This window comes from Camellia sinensis, unplaced genomic scaffold (genome assembly GCF_055761805.1).
Source record: "Camellia sinensis isolate YWXY unplaced genomic scaffold, ASM5576180v1 Unanchor1, whole genome shotgun sequence".
Taxonomy (NCBI): Eukaryota; Viridiplantae; Streptophyta; class Magnoliopsida; order Ericales; family Theaceae; genus Camellia; species Camellia sinensis.
The window spans coordinates 10,321,954-10,335,604 of record NW_028128987.1 but is presented as its reverse complement, the minus strand read 5'-3'; positions in this window follow the sequence as shown (position 1 = coordinate 10,335,604).

Genomic DNA, 13,651 nt, shown 5'->3' with positions numbered 1-13,651 from the left:
GGGGCTGTGGGGGGTGTGAATTCAATGTGTGGAATGTTTTTACAAGAATAATTTTGGTACTATTTGTGGGGAAGAAATTTTGAGGATTTCAAAATTTGTATGTGGGGGCCCAAAGAAATAGGAGGGTCCAAAATAATTCATGTGGTGCTAATAGCACCACTCTTATTTATTTTTGTCAATTTGTTAACAGTAATGGACTATTTTTGCCTTATTTTTTTTATTTTATCGTTCTCAATATTTTGAGATTGGTTATTTCACCCCCGTAACTTAGAGGGAAATTTTGTTATACACACCCTTTGTTATTTGCACCCTTAAGTTATGTTATTTTTTTTCAGTTATGGTCAATTTTTTTCTTTAGTTATTAACTTTATTTTAATTATAATTCATGAGATTTTTAATTATAATTCATGTGTTATTTAATTATGATTTTTTTAATTAAAACTCAAAAAATATAAAATTTTATTATTATTATTTTTTAATTATAAAATACATACAATACACATATTTTGAGTTAGTGTGTATCATAATCTGTCCCTAACTTGAAAATCTTGGTTGCTGAACCATATTTGGTGAGTGAGGATCCTCTCCTTGCAGCTTCTGTACTTGCGCCCGTCCTTACAGGCCTTCGGGTCTACTTTTAGGCCCAATTTTGATAATCCAAACCGTTCATATTTTATGATTTATTCAGTATATCATACCTGTAAAAAATCAAGTTGATCGGATATCAGAAAGCATATGTTCGGAAAACTGTTTATTAAATTCTTTAAAAAATAGTGTTTAGTTCAATTTTTCAAACACATACTTTCTGATATCCGATCAACTTGATTTTTTATAGGTATGATATACTGAATAAATCATAAAATATAACGGTTCGGATTATCAAAATTGGGCCTAAAAATAGACCCGAAGGCCTACAAGGACGGACGCAAGCATAAGCTTGCAAGGAGAGGCTCTGACTCATATTTGGTAGGCTGCAATCATCATTAACCCAACTCTTTTTTTATTCTCACTGCACACTCGTGAGTTACTTATTAAAAATAACGGTCTATTATATGGGCTCTCACTAAAACAAGGTAGGGAGAGGATTAGGCGTATGCAAATTTTACTCTCACTTATTAAGAGACATTTAGTAACTCAAATTTGCTCCGCAATTTACCTGGCATTGGTCCATTGGGTTGGATATTGAGTTATTTAAATAAAATAAAATAAAATAAAATAAAAAACACGGAGAATTCTTAAGCAAAGAAAAGAAAATGAGCCGAAAAAACCTAAAATTAAGTACTTTTCTTGGTTGGATTAGGAAGAAGAAGAAAAATTGTTTGGTTACCCATAAAAATGATTATGTATAAATATTAGTTTTTATTAATAAGTTATAGATCGAAACATAGCATAAAATAAGAGTAATACTATACAAATTAAAATGATGTGATAGTCTTGAAATTTATCATTTTAAAATTCAGATTTGTTACTGCGATTTTTATTTTCAGAAATGTCATTGTTGTATAATTCTTAGTTAAAATTTTGTATAAATCTTTTATTTGTGGATCATTTTCCTAAAAGTAAATCCAAATGTAGCATAAAACTAATTGCTATTTTTGAATTTGTAGAGGGAAAATAAAGGGAAGACATCTTGGATTTAATGGAGCAATTTTTTTATGTTTCCCTTCTTTTTTTTCTTTTCTTTATATTTTTCCCTTTTTTTTTTCTTTTTTTATACGAATCTCTCCTTAAATTTAAAATTCAAACATTAATATAGTCTTTAGGCTAACAATGTCAGACTTACAAAGGTCTTTCGTGCTAATTTTGATTGAGCATGCTCTTCTGATTAAATTTAACATTGGAATAGTATGAGTTTTTCATATCTTGTATCCTGAAAGTCTCTCTTATTTTATAATCTTAACTCCGACTTCTATTATTATGCGGGTGTTTGGAAAGTGGTTATTTTAGAGACTTTTGACTATTTTAGTAGGTTATTTTAATTTTTGTGTTTGGGAAGATAGGATGAATTTTTATTTGAGTTGTGTATTAAAAATGTGTTGGAATGATGTTTGAAACTAAAATGACAAATTTGTCCTTAACCTCATTTTTTTCAAAATAGATCTAAAGGGGCAAAATTGTCATTTACTTCTGAAATGATGGGTTGTCCCTACTTGTCCCTACACTGTCAGACTGAAACCACTGAGTGCTATAATTTTTTATTTATTTTTTATTTTTTTAAATCAATGGGTTAGAGTGGGGCTAAAAGACTTTTTTTTGTATTGGAGTCAATTTTAGCCTCAACTTTTGGTTCCAAACACTTAATCAATCCCACGTTGGTTAGACATTGAGGTTTAAATCATCTCACATTACATAAAAATAAGCTACATGTTTTGATATGGGAAGCAAAGTTGTGAATCCCACAGGGTATATACAAAATTGTGAGGTATTCAATCACGTAGCTAGTCATATTTCTTAAACTTACCATGTGGACATGATGACTTTAAATTTAGTTAATAAAAATTAGTTTGAAATAATCATATGCTATTTCATTGTCCATAGTACGAGGGGGAAAAAATAAGGATTTTTTTTATTTATAGCCTTTCCTAAACCAAGATATGCACGTACCAAATTTCATAGATACAATGATGATATCACATTAACAAGTTAAAAATGTTAGGTCAAGTTTGACAAGTTGAAAAAAAGTTAAAAAGTTACTCAAAAAGTTAAAAAGTTATTATTATTCACCAAAAGTCAAAAAGTACGGCTGCACAACTCTCAATCCTAATTTTTCCCAACACACTAATTTATACAATTTTTTAATATACATTTTTTCATAAAAAGTCAAAAAGTAATCCCAAACATCCATATATTTTTCCTTCAACTTTTTAGTCTAAAAAGACAAAAAGTACACTTATTTAGGACACCCCAAACAATCCCTTAATATACTTATGTATAGAGAAAATGTAAGTATATTTAGGAATGGCAACGGGGCGGGGCGGGGCCGGGGATCACCCTCTCCGTCCTCGATCCCCGATGGTAGAAACTCCCCCGCCCCCGGCCCGATCCCCAACGGGGAACCCACTACCGCCCCCACCCCCGCCCCCTAACGGGGATCGGGTTTCCCCGACCCCGAAAATCCCCGGCCAACACAAAAAAAAAAAAAGCTCCAGAAAATGAATTCATCAACAACAACGACAACATCAACAGATCTAACAGATCAAAAAATATTTTCATCATTTTCATCACCAACAAATCTTCATCAACATTTTCATCTTCATCTCCACCATTTTCCAGATCTGAAGAATAAAAGCAAAAAAAAAGAGAGAGAGAAGGAATTCCGTGAGAGACAGAGAGAGAGAGAAGGAGATCCGTGAGAGAGAAAGAGAGACGGAGATACCTTCCGTGAGACGGAGATGAGTCGGCGGTGAGGAAGCTCTGTGGTTGTGTTAGAGAGTGAGACTGAGTGAGAGAGAAGAGAGAGAGAGGGGCCAGACCGGACCAGATGATGCCAGACCAAATGATGCCTGTGTGTTATTTGTTGTGCCTGCCAACTCACACACCACACATATATATTCTGTGTTATGTTTGTACCAAACACACATATAAATATAATAATATAATAACATATATATAATAATATAATAATAAACACACAACACACGTACATATATACATATAAGAACAGAATCAGGGGGCTGAACGGGGCCGGGCCGGGCCGGGGTTGGAAACTGTATCCCCGTCCCCGGCCCGAACATCATCGGGGATTTATTTTTAAATACCATCCCCAGCCCGTCGGGGGTATTTTTCAGGAAAAAACCGCTCAATTTGAGGTCGGGGGTTCGGGTCCCCGTCGGGCCGGGTTCAAATTGCCATCCCTAAGTATATTTGATACCTAGGTCAACCTTAGCAGCATAAGTTCTTCAATCTAATTTAGTTTTTGAGTAGTGTCTGTTTTGTTTTTTTTTTTTTTTTTTTTTATCAGGAAGAAATTTCATTACTGAAGCCAAACGGCATTTACACAGGAATCCATCCAACAAAAGGTTTACACCAAGCTAAGAAAAATCAGAACAAACAAGCACACAGGTATAAAAACTATGAGAATCTCAAACGCACAACAAGTGCTCGCGCTCATACTGCAAAGTAGAGGTTGAATAAAATCAACTGTAGAGCATGTCTAAGATAGGTCATAGATTGTAACCACAGAGTGAGTAAGCCACCTAAAAGCTTCGATGGATTCAATACAAACACACCCAAACAAGAAAACAAAAAAACTGGAAAATACACCTCATACCCGGAGGCAACCAGATCTGATTTGTGAACAATGGAGGCAAACAGATCCAAGGCAGATCTGGTTGAGGAAAGGAGAAGACAGATCTGGTTGAGTAGTGTCTGTTTGGTAATCATTTTATTTTCAATTTTCAGTTCATATTTACAAAAATTTAAAAATTGTCATATAAATTTATTTGATAATTTTTTTGGTTTATAAAGGGTTGTCTCAGTTTATAAATTTGAAGAAAAACATAAACTCAAAAAATGAGTTTACGTTAGTTTTTTTTTTTTTTTTTGACTAACATTTTTTTTTTTCAAATAAATTTTTTTCAATTAATTTTTTTTCCAATTATAATGTGTATGATTCCATTGTCATAAATAATAAAAAATAAATACAAATATTTTAGGCCTAAACAAATATATTTTTTAGTTTATGTTTTTAAAATTTTTCAAAACTTTTGTTCAAACCAAGCGCATTTGTTGTTTATATTTTTCTAAAAATAAATAAAAACTAATTTATAAAATTTTTGTAACTATAAACAAAAAACATAAACGTTACCAAACGCTACAGTTTGCCCCTTGTGGTTTATTGAAAAAACACGGAGTCCTTTTAAAGTTTCATCTGTAACACTTAAACCCTTTGAATTTCATGCCACATTCTAATTTCTAACAAAACCGTTTATTTCAACAAAACGTGTGTTACACGATCATAAAACCAAAATTTTCCCAAAACAATCAACCACACTGAATAATTCCTTATGTTCTTCTTATTCTCAATTTTTTGAAAACAAGAGACGTTGGTCTCTCTCTAAAATGTTTTTTTCTCTCTAACTTATCTCCATCATTTCTCCATCTTTTCTTTTTATTATTCTTCTAAAATTTATATCTATCATTTTCTTAACTCAAATAAAGTTGACCCATAAATAAATTTATTTATGAAATTGCTACTCAAAATAGAATAGTAACCTTCAAAAATTATTTTCAACACACAATTGACTATGAATTAAACTTTATGATTGTTGGAAAATTATGGGTAAATAATGTACAATTGACTATGAATTAAACCTTAAGTGATTCTTGGTTTTCAACTAAAACAGAGTAGGAAAAATGCGAATAAGAAGATGTCCAGGGGGATGTCTATCTCTCTACTTCTCTCTCATACTCTCTTTCGATTTGGCAAAAAGTGTTGGCCACAACTCCATAACTGTCTCACCTTACTTCGATGATTTGGGCGAAGAATTGTTGCAGACCTATGTAGCGGAAGAACCAACCCGACATATGAGACCTTGCAATATGAATTGGGTCAGGTAGACCCGGGACTAAGAAGGGCTAAGAGTAGAGGTGTTCACGGTTCGATTGCGGCCGGAGAACCTCTAATCTGCCATCCATCTGTCGGATTAGCGGATTGGAAAAAATCAATCTGCATCCGTCCGTCGAATTGGCAGATGCAGATTGAGCGGATTGGTGAATGGATGCAAATCGGTTTGGTGGTTTAAACTTTTACAAATTTTGAACATAATATAACAATTTGTCAATATTTATTTTTTTAGGTAACAATCCAATTCAACATAATCAAAAGATTATCAAGTAAATTATCCAATACTAATAATAAATACATATAAAAAAATTATGCATTATCAAAACTATTTCATTACTGTTTTTTTAATAAAAAACTATTTAATTTGATTTTTTTTTTAAATGACAAAATTAAACCTTATATTTTTCACACAAAAATATCAAATATCAGCACTTGCCCTTTGATACACAACAGAATATCTAAACACTTTTTCAATTGAAAACACAAATAGAATATCTAAACAAATTGAAAATATAAAATCTTACAAATTACAAGAGGTGCTCGCGGTTTGGCGATTCAATTGCGGTCAAAGCAACCTCAAATCCGCCATCCATCTAAAATTAGGCGGATTGAAAAAAATCAATCCGCAATTGTCCACTCGTCATCACGCATCCATCCAAAATGCAGTAGATCAGTTTGGTTCAATCGGTTTGGGCAGATTAGAATATTCATTGAACACCCTTAGCTAAGAGTTATGGGTTACAGACTCGTATGGCTTGAATTTCGTGATACTGTCGGTGATGCAAAAAGAGAAGCATGATGTTGTGGAAAAGGTGATTCGTGGGATGTTGTATTTTCAGGCGATCTAAGCTGTCTAGGGAAGGTGATTCAAGGTTTACAGTGGTGGTGGTGGTGGTGATGGCGGTGGCGGTGGGGGTGGTGGAGAAGTAGAAGAGGAGGAGGTTGTGAGGTTGTGGTGGTGGATGGAGGAGTAGAAGGGAGAGGTTGAGGGGGTGGTGAGGATGAAGGTGGTTGTTGGACAATCTTCATTGTATTTAAAAAGATTAAATTCTGTTGTGTACAAAACAACAACAAGAATATAAAGAAATAAAGAAAAGGAGAGAATTTGTTTGATTACAAAAATCAAACTCGAAATAAAAATAAATAAATAAAACCACAGATTTTATTTTGTTACAAAAACAAAAATAAAATCTGATTAAATAAACAAATAAAAACAGAATAAACTTAAACAACTTACCTGGTTAATTTATTTGAATAACTTTTCTAATCAAGTCCAGTGTTTAACACTGTGTCCTTAAGACAGATTCGTCCTCTCCACGGTGCTATCAGAATTTGGACGTCTATCTCCCAGGATAAAATGATCTTATCAACGAATAAAAGCAGCGCTACAATTTAATCGTTCGTCGAACACACAAAGTGTTTACACTCTTTCTTTCAAAAATAAGATGCAGCAAAATGCAGAGATTTAAAGCAGAGAATGGAGTACGAAAATTGGAATGAAATCCAAATGGGAGGCTAGTCTATTTATAGATGTAAGGTGGCTCTTGGTTTTGAATTGAACAGGTATGAAACCTGTTAGTTTCAAATTTAAACAGATTTGAATCTGTTGGGTTAATAATTCAAACAGATAAAAACGGGAAGGGCTCTGTTTGGATGAGTAATAAATCCAAACCAGTTTAATTCTGTTTGAAAACAGGAAGGGCCCTGTTTGGATGAACAATAAATCCAAACCAGTTTAATTTGAATTTTGAATTTTATTTTACCAAAAAATAAAATTAAATTCAAATGTTTTTGGTCCAAAAAGATTAGAAGCCCAACCCAACCACGCACCCGCGCCCAAGCCCAGGCCCAGCCCAGCCCGCCCGACCGGACGGACGGCAGCAGCGGCGCGCGCGTGTGGTGATTTTTGGGTCCGATGGGTCTAGCCCATTTTGCCCATAACCTCTCCCTCTAAAACACTTGGGTACCCCTTGGGGCACACCCCAAGTATCTCACCCAAGCCTTATAAACCCTTTCAAAACTTCCCACCAAATCAATATGGGACAAGCCAATTTACAACCTTAAGGAATTTCCACCAAAACTCCATTTCCATGGAGCACACTTTGGCTTCAATTTCCTATTCACTCGGTAATGGTTTTGAGCAACCAAATATACCACGTGAATCACAATGCGGCATAGAACGCGTTACCACTTTGACCCGAGTAAATCGACACTCGGGGCCCACCTAAAATATAGACCAAACTTGAGAAAAAATTCTTGTTTTACCCATAATTTTTCTACCATTTCCAACAATCCCCCACATGAATGGAATTTGATGACAACGGAAATGCAACAATATGCAGACTTTTACGAAAGAGTATAAGTCAAAAATATCTTGCATCAGGATAGGTAGTTTTCGGCCTTGAACCTTCCTTAGTGATAACCTATCGGATTTACTGGCTAACCAATGGACGCGATGCCTTGAATTGTTCAGCCGTTTGTGTAAGCCAAGACAATAGATTTCACACACAAAATATCTTCTGACACATCGTGGTTCTCACTGTTGTGTTCATTTTGGCCTTGAACACGCCTGGTTTTCATAAATGTTTCTAGAGAATTTAGCATTTTCATTCTCATAGAACCGGCCCCAGTTCAACACTCATATAGGTGATTCTTATTGTGAGTATCTCCTTATACTCGTCTTGATTTTATGCCTTAATCAAGATATAAGTAATCATTAAAAGCAAAGCTTATCCTTATACCCCTGCAGACAACATATGTTGCAGATATCACTCTCACCATAGGAATGGGTAGGAATTTTAATCCCTTGGTGATTTCTGGCGAGTCATACATAACTTAGTTGTCCCTTTGAACTTAGTTCTTGGGATCTCCAGTCATATAAGTAGGGTTACCATTATGACGACTCTTATGTAATAGGCTTTAATCCCATCCCCTTTGATGAACTATACACTAGCTCTTTTGTCAAACCTTTTGTTAACGGATCTGCAATATTCTCTTTAGATTTTATATAATCTATTGAGATTATTCCGTTTGACAACAATTGCCTTACGGTATTATGTTGACGACGAATATGTCGTGACTTACCGTTATACATGTGATTCTGTGCCCTGCCTATTGCAGATTGACTATCACAATGAATGCAAATAGCTGGCACAGGTTTTGGCCACATTGGAATGTCTTCTAAGAAGTGACGAAGCCATTCTGCTTCTTCACCTGCTTTGTCTAAAGCAATGAACTCGGATTCCATTGTGGATCGTGCGATGCAAGTTTGTTTCGTGGACTTCCAAGAAACAGCAACGCCTCCTAGAGTAAAGACATATCCACTAGTGGATTTTGAATCTTTAGTATCCGATATCCAATTGGCATCACAATAACCTTCGAGTACTACTGGATATCGAGTAAAGTTCAAACCATGATCACGAGTAAATCTTAGATATCTAAGAACCCGAATGATCGCTTTCCAATGGTCTTCTCCAGGGTTACTAGTGTACCTACTCAATTTACTGATAGCATAAGCTATATCAGGACGAGTACAATTCATTAGGTACATTAGGCTTCCAATGATTTGGGAGTATTTTAACTGAGACACTGCATCACCTTTATTTTTCGATAAATAAAGACTGATGTCTACAAGTGTTCTAGCTAAATTTAAATCATCCTTGATAAATTTATCAAGAATTTTCTCAATATAATGAGATTGAGATAATGCATATCCGTCAAATGTTTTAGTAAATTTCATTCCTAATATAACATCTGCGACCCCCATATCTTTCATATCAAATCTTTTGTTAAGCATTTGCTTAGTTGATTTGATCATGTTTTGACTGCTTCCAATGATAAGCATGTCATCCACATAAAGACAAACTATGACATATCCTTGGTCAGTGTTTTTAACATAGATGCATTTGTCACATTCGTTTATCTTAAACCCATTAGTAAGCATTGCATGATCAAATTTTTCATGCCATTGCTTAGGTGCTTGTTTTAATCCATAAAGGGATTTTACAAGTAGACAAACTTTCTTTTCTTGCCCTGATACTACAAACCCTTCGGGTTGTTCCATATAGATCTCTTCATTTAGATCACCGTTTAAGAAAGCTGTCTTAACATCTATTTGATGTATTTCTAAATTAAACAACGCTGCTATAGAAATAAGCATGCGAATGGATGTTATTCTTGTCACAGGGGAATATGTGTCAAAATAGTCCAGACCTTCCTTTTATCTGTAACCTTTAACAACAAGTCTTGCTTTATACTTGTCAATTGAACCATCTGCTTTCATTTTTCTCTCGAATATCCATTTATATCCAAGAGGTTTAGAACCTGGTGGAAGATCCACCAATTCCCAAGTATGATTTTGCATAATGGATTCAATTTCATTATTAACAGCCTCTTTCCACAAAGGTGCTTCAGGACCTGTCATTGCTGCCTTAAAGCTTTGAGGTTCATTTTCTAACAAGTATGTCAGAAAATCTGGACCAAAGGATTTTGATGTTCTCGCTCTCTTACTTCGTCTTGGTTCATCATTAGTTAAATCCTGTTGGTCGAGACTATTACTAGTCTCTTGTGTTTGATTGTCATTAGTCTCTTGATTTTGTGTACAATCATAAGTTCTTTCCTGTGAACTTAATTCTTGTCCTTTCTTGTAAGGAAAAACATGTTCAAAAAACACAGCATTCCTTGACTCTATAATAGTGTTCACATTTATATCAGGTATTTCTGATTTATAAGTCAGAAACCGATATGCACTACTATTCTGAGCATAACCAATAAACACACAGTCTACTGTTTTTGGTCCAATCTTAGTCTTTTTAGGAATAGGAACTTCAACTTTTGCCAAATACCCCCACACTTTTAAGTATTTGTAGGAAGGTGGTCGACCTTTCCACAATTCATAAGGAGTGCTGTTGGTTTTCTTGTGAGGTATTCTATTAAGAACATAATTAGCAGACAATATTGCTTCCCCCCACAAGTTCTGTTGTAAACCTGAACTTAGTAACATGGCATTCATCATTTCTTTGAGGGTTCTATTCTTCCTTTCAGCAATTCCATTTTGCTGTGGAGAATAAGGGGCTATAGTTTGGTGAATAATGCCATGTTGTGCACAAAATTCATTTAATGGTGCATCATATTCACCACCCCTATCACTTCTAACTATTTTAATGGTTTTACCAAGTTGATTTTCAACTTCTGTTTTGTAGAGTTTAAACATTTCTAAGGCTTCATCTTTACTTCTAAGTAAATAAACATAACAATATCTTGTGCAATCATCGATAAATGTTATGAAATACTTTTTGCCTCCTCTAGTTTGAATAAATTTTAAATCACATACATCAGTATGAATTAATTCTAGAGGTTCGGTTTTTCTTTCAACCGATTTAAATGGAACCTTAGTTAGTTTCGCTTCTACACAAATTTCACTTTTATGATTAGGGTTAATTTCAAACTTTGGTATATGATCTAAACCAATTAATCTACGTAAAGCATCAAAATTCACATGTCCTAATCTACCATGCCATAAATTTGACTCAAGAATATAAACAAAAGATGTGTTATTCTTATTCATAGCAATTTTTGGTACAACTGTCATTACATTCAACTTAAAGAAACCATCACTCATGTATCCCTTACCAACATACATACCACTCTTTGTTAATACAAATTTATCAGACTCAAAGACAAGCCTAAAACCATTTTTACTTAACAAAGAACCAGAAACTAAATTCTTCCGGATGTCAGGTACATGCAGTACGTTGTTGAGGGTCAGTTCTTTCCCTGATGTCATCTTCAAGATCACTTTCCCTTGTCCAGCCATAGTAGAAGTAGAAGAATTTCCCATGAAAAGTTGTTCACCATTTGCAGCCTCATTGTAGGTAGTGAACATCTTCTTGTCCGCACATATGTGACGAGTTGCTCCAATGTCAACCCACCACTCTTTGGGATTTCCAACCAAGTTAGCCTCAGACACCACAGCAGAAAGGTTGATGTCATTCACTCCGTCTGAGATGTAATCCAATTCTGTTACATTGGCTTGATTGGTAGTCTTCTTACTTGTACTTCCATGATCCTTTTTAGGGCGGCGGCAGTCAGAAGCTCGATGTCCAGTTTTGCCACAGTTATAGCATTTTCCTTTGAACTTCTTGCTACTATCGCCTTGTTTAGGACCATCTCCAGTAAACTTTCTCTTTTTGTTATGTGGTTTATGAACTTGTTCTACCACATTAGCCTTGAACTCAATGGGATTTTTCCCATTCCTCTTTTCAGCCTTTCGGTTATCTTCCTCAATTCTTAATCTTACAATTAATTCATCCATAGTCATCTCTTTGCATTTATGTTTTAAATAATTTTTGAAATCTTTCCAAGCCGGTGGTAACTTTTCCACTAAAGCAGCGACTTGGAATGACTCGCTAAGAGACATACCTTCTGAATGAATATCATGCAAAATTATTTGAAAACTTTGAACTTGAGATATTACCGTTTGGGAGTCTACCATAACAAAGTCCAGAAATTTACCGACGACAAATTTCTTCGTGCCGGCATCTTCTGTCTTGTATTTCTTTTCCAAAGAATCCCACAATTCTTTTGCTGTTTTCAGAGGACTGTATACATTATACAGCATATTGTCAAGGCCATTTAGGATGCAGTTTCTGCACAGGAAATCTGAATGTTTCCAAGCATCTACAGCGGCAACAACTTGTCGATCACTTTCACCCTCTTTAAGTGCTGGAGCCTCTTCATGGAGAAACCGGGCCAAATTAAGAGTCGTAAGATAGAACAGCATCTTCTGCTGCCATCTCTTAAACTCGGTACCGTTAAATTTTTCCGGTTTTTCTCCATGATTGATTGGTACATGAACATGGTTCTGAATAGAGACCGATATAGGTGTAACAATAGGAGTACCACTGCCAGATGCAGTTTCAGTTGTAGTAGCCATAATCTCTGATTACAAAAATCAGAAAAAATTAAAACACAAATTAATTTTCTAGTTACTAAAACCAGAAAATAAATTATAACAACAAAATAATTTTATTTTCCTTGTTACTAAAACTAGAAAAATAAAATATCACAATAATTTTCTGTAATACCAAATAATATTCTGCAATTATTAATGACACCAGTATATTACTACTAGTTGTCAAAGAAAGAGACAGTATATTACTACTATCTGTCAAATAGCATAAATCACTATTTGTTTTTCCAACCAGAATATTACTTTGAAAACACAGAAAATTAAATATAATGAAGATACCAAAAAATAGTCTGTCTTAAGATTGTTGGACAATCTTCACTGTATTTAAAAAGATTAAATTCTGTTGTGTACAAAACAACAACAAGAATATAAAGAAATAAAGAAAATGAGAGAATTTGTTTAATTACAAAAATCAAACTCGAAATAAAAATAAATAAATAAAACCACAGATTTTATTTTGTTACAAAAACAAAAATAAAATCTGATTAAATAAACAAATAAAAACAGAATAAACTTAAACAACTTACTTGGTTAATTATTTGAATAACTTTTCTGATCAAGTCCAGTGTTTAACACTGTGTCCTTAAGACAGATTCGTCCTCTCCACGGTGCTATCAGAATTTGGACGTTTATCTCACAGGATAAAATGATCTTATCAACGAATAAAAGCAGCGCTACAATTTAATCGTTCGTCGAACACACAAAGTGTTTACACTCTTTCTTTCAGAAATAAGATGCAGCAAAATGCAGAGATTTAAAGCAGAGAATGGAGTACGAAAATTGGAATGAAATCCAAATGGGAGGCTAGTCTATTTATAGATGTAAGGTGGCTCTTGGTTTTGAATTGAACAGGTATGAAACCTATTAGTTTCAAATTTAAACAGATTTGAATCTGTTGGGTTAATAATTCAAACAGATAAAAACGGGAAGGGCTCTGTTTGGATGAACAATAAATCCAAACCAGTTTAATTCTGTTTGAAAACGGGAAGGGCCCTGTTTGGATGAACAATAAATCCAAACCAGTTTAATTTGAATTCTGAATTTTATTTTACCAAAAAATAAAATTAAATTCAAATGTTTTTGACCCAAAAAGATTAGAAGCCCAACCCAACCAC